This window comes from Delphinapterus leucas, chromosome 4 (assembly GCF_059928025.1).
Source record: "Delphinapterus leucas isolate spDelLeu-1000000601 "Yukka" chromosome 4, BTC_Dleu_Yukka2, whole genome shotgun sequence".
NCBI classification, from domain to species: Eukaryota; Metazoa; Chordata; class Mammalia; order Artiodactyla; family Monodontidae; genus Delphinapterus; species Delphinapterus leucas.
Window position 1 is genome coordinate 49,523,736 of NC_143132.1, and position 4,452 is coordinate 49,528,187.

Below are 4,452 nucleotides of genomic sequence, written 5' to 3' on the forward strand. Positions count from 1 at the left end.
TGCAGACGTAGAGAATGGACTTGAGGACAAGGGGAGGCAGAAGGGTAAGCTGGGACGAAGTGAGAGAGTGGCATGGACATGTATTCATTCCCAAATGTAAAATAGATAGCTAGTGGGAAGCAGCTGCATAGCACAGGGAGATCAGCTCGGTGCTTTGTGACCACCTAGAGAGGTCAGATAGGGAGGTGGGAGGGAGACACAAGAGGGAGGAGATATGGGGATATATGTATACATATAGCTGATTCACTTTGTTATACAGCAGAAACTAACACAACATTGTAAAGCAATTATACTCCAATAAAGATGTTGAAAAAAACAAAACAAAACAGGAGGACTAACCTGTGAGCTCTCTTCAAGAGGAACAAATACAAAGTATTAGCTTTCTCTGTTGTTTGTGTTTTTCCTTGCAAATACCTTGACCGTGAAGAATGGTTTCAATAAGGAGGACAGAATGACTTCTGACCGGAAGGTTGGGAGCTGTGACATGCAGAAGAAAAATGAAGCCAAACAGCATGGAGATATGTCATCACTACTGGGTTTTACCTTAATCTACACTCAGTTATCAACTTCTTTTCAAAATGGTTGGCACTCATTCAAGAGATAGCATACATATTCTGACTTTGAAGTAATGGAAGAACTTTCAGGTACAGTGTATTGAAATAAGTCTCACCAGTTTCTTCCCAGACTGTGAATTCATTAATATATCTATCCATTCAAGAGTCATTTTGTTTACTTATTTATTTTGTATTGATTGATTGATTTTTGGCTACATTGGGTCTTCATTGCTGTGCACAGGCTCTCTGTAGTTGTGGCAAGCAGGGGCTACACTTCGTTGTGGTGTGTGGGCTTCTCGTTGCTGTGGTTTCTCTTGTTGTGGATCAAGGGCTCTAGGCGCGTGGGCTTCAGTAGTTGCAGCACGTGGGCTCAGTAGTTATGGCTCACGGGCTCTAGAGCTCAGGCTCTGTATCTGTGATGCACGGGCTTAGTTGCTCCGTGGCCTGTGGGATCTTCCCAGACAAGGGATTGAACCCGTGTCCCCTGTGTTGGCGGGCAGATTCTTAACCACCGCACCACAGGGAATTCCCCAAGAGTCATTTATTGAGAGCTCATTATGTGATAGGCATAGTGGTAAGTACTATAGATTATCAACCACTTAGTTCCTAGAAATTTGAAATATTGCAAGCCAATTATGAATAAGATGGGCTCCTGATTGACTCCAGAGATGCCCTAGTTGTTGCTCAGAAGTCAAGGTACTAGCCTTCTGTGTGCTCTTCTCTGTGTGTTATCCTGTATAACATTTACAGCAAGTGAACCCTTATATTTGTCAGTATGGATTTTGTGCCTATTGTTATTTACAGTGTAATGCTACAGTGATACCTGCATAAACTCACAGGCACGAATTTAGGAAATTCGTGAATTGATTCGTGAATCAAAGAAGAAGTCTTGAGATAAGACAGAAAGAAAGTAACTGACAAAAACAAGGAGAAATACACATTGTTGGGTGGGAGGGTGGGGGAGGAGAAACAAAATTGTAACCATCAGTAACAGGACTCATGAATAAGTTACCCTTTTGATGGTCACAGTGAAAGGAATGTAGGTGATGAGAGCCTCCAGTGGAGAGGAAGAATGTCAAAGAAGAGTTAGTAGGTGGCCTGTGCCCTTCTAGTACCTGGGAAGGAAAACAATGAAACCCTGAGCAGTGGCAGCCAAGGTCAGGGTTAGTAGAGAGGAGATGGTGGTTTAGCTGTGGAGCTCGGGCAGGACTTTCCTGGCCACTTTAAGGCTCAGTGTATGCTGTGCAGGAGGGTGTTTTATGGAAAGAGTGGGCCAGCTACCAGTGAAGATGTGGTGAACACACATGTGGGAGGGGTTGAAGAATAGACTTAATGTCTGATTTCTGTGATAGCTTAGAATTTTAATTAAACACCTTAACCAAACTTCCTAGTAGGAGGGTTTTCCTGTATTTCAAATGTTTCCCAAGTGCTGGGAAATGGAAATTTTCAACTGGCAGCATTTCATAATTCTGATTACCTGGGGAAATTAGTATAGCAAGTATAGGTTTCATTCTCAAATCACACATCCCCCTTCCCCAAGAAATGTAAGTTTAATCATATTGTTACTTGAAGTGTCAGTTTCTAAGAAGGTTGAGCTGCAGCATAGCCTGTATAGGAGCGATGCATTTTGAAGAAATCTCATGTGCGCTCCTACACTCAAATCTCAGAGAATCAAAATAAGAACCTCTTAGTTTGTAATAAACAATCAAATCTCAAGTGAAGTCTATAGCCATTTGAAAAACACTCTGCTGTCCTTTCTTCAGAGGTTAGTGCTAATAGATGTCTTGGGCCCCTCTTGACGGTGGGTGTCATGGTGCTGGAATGGTAATAATAACTCAGCCAACCAGTGCTTGTCTGAACACAGTCTCCTGAGAGCAGGTGCTGTGAAATAGAAAAGACAAGGAAGACACAGGAAGACTAGGTTGTGAAGGAAGATGAGTTCACTGTCAGGAGTGTTTGGATTGGGAGAAATACTATCCAGTAACTATGGAAGACAGCAAAGAAAAGTCATTAACCCATTCCAAATGGTGGGAGAAGAGAAAAGCAAAGTGGGGAAGTGAGGGGAAAAAAAAACCCATCACCAAATTGAAAAGAAAACACTTCTAACAAAAACTAGATTGATGAATGACCTTTAGCTGTGGAAAGATACTATTCTAATGAAACATGAACTGAAAGGATTTCTTCTGAGGGCTAATTTACATTTTTTCCTTTTCAGTCTTCAACATATTTTAGTAGATGCATGGTTCTGCATGGTTAGTATCTCTGTCTCTCTGAAAAAGAAAAATGGGTCAGCTTGATATAGCCTGATGTAAGTAGTCAGTCAGGTGATCCCTGTGAGAGACATGACTAAAGTCAGATCAAGTCTTGTTAGGAGAGGGGACATTTGGGGGCTTGCCCTGAGGTGGTATTTTATGATTTAGTTTACGGAGGGATTTTCCTTCCCAGCTGAGCATGGCTGACACTGATCTTGTTTCAGGGAAGCAAGACTCTTCTAAGAGGTGCTGAGGGCATTTGCCCAATACACTCCGATGGTACTTGGATGGAAGACATTTGTGGTGGGCAAAAAATAGCTCCCCAAAGATGTCCATATCTTTATCTGAGAACTGTGTGTTATATTACTTTACACATGAAAAGGGGCTTTGCAGATGTGATTAAGGTAAGGATCTTAACATGAAAGATCCTGGATTATCTAAGTAGGTTTGATCTAATCACACATGTCTTTAAAAGTTGAGAAACATTCATAGCTGGGTCAGAGACAGATGTGATGATAGAACAAGGATCAGATAGACATACTGTGAGAAGGACTCATCCCACAGTCGCTGGCTTTGAAAATGGAGGAAGGGGGCTGTGAACCAGGGAATGTGGGTGGCTTCTAGAAACTGGAAAAGTCAAGGAAAAGGAGCTTCCAGAAAGAAACACAGCTGACCTCTAGAATTGAAAGATAATAAATTTATGTTGTTTTAAGGCACGAAGTTTTTGGTAATTTGTTATAGTAGCAAAAGAAAACTATCTCTTTGTTGTCTCTTGCTAGTTTGTTTCATGAATTCTGTCTAAATAATAAAGCTGTCATGTCAGGCTAGCTCCCTAAGGAAAATCTTGACCATAGAACATGATTTTAAAGGCTGATTAAGTAAATAGGCCTACCAGTAGATACTACAACAAATTAATATATTCACTCTTTTTACACACAAATAATTTTTGAGCCCCTATTATCAGCCAAGCATTTTATTAGGTTCTGGGATTAAAACCTGAGTGATGACAGATTCCATCCTGCCCTCGAGGAGGAGCTTATGGATTTGTTGGGGGAGACTGACTATCAAACCAGCAATTCCAGAGTGTGGAGTGGATAAACTTGCCTTTCTTTGTTGTCCTCACTATGGGTATTTAGAGTTCACCTTCCTTTACTAAGTTAAACCAGTCATCACTCCTTCATCCAATTTTCATCTTCCACAGATTTGTTTAAATGTGGGGTTTATTGCCATTTCTCTTGTTCTTTTTACCTGTTTCTAGGGGTAATGAGGCTTATATCTCCTGTGTATTATTGACGTTGGTTTTCTCTTAGGAACTTGGTGCAGCATGACCCTGCATTATCCCTCTGGAAAAATAAACCATAAAACAATCCCTCCCTGTGCTAGTGCTAAAGTAGGAGAAAGGAAGTAAACAAGGCAGCTTCCTGAACTATAGCCTTGATTGCAGGAGGTAAGCTAGGTACATACAGAACTTGCAAATAATTTAACATTTCTTTCTGCTGAGGTAGTTCAGAATAAGTTGGAATAAATTATGAACAGGAATTACTTAGTAACTAAAATAATTCAGGTCATAATTTTTTGTTGCCGCCCATTATTTTCTAGAATCAGAAATCCTAAAGAACCTGTTGGCAGCTTCTCCTGGTGAAGAC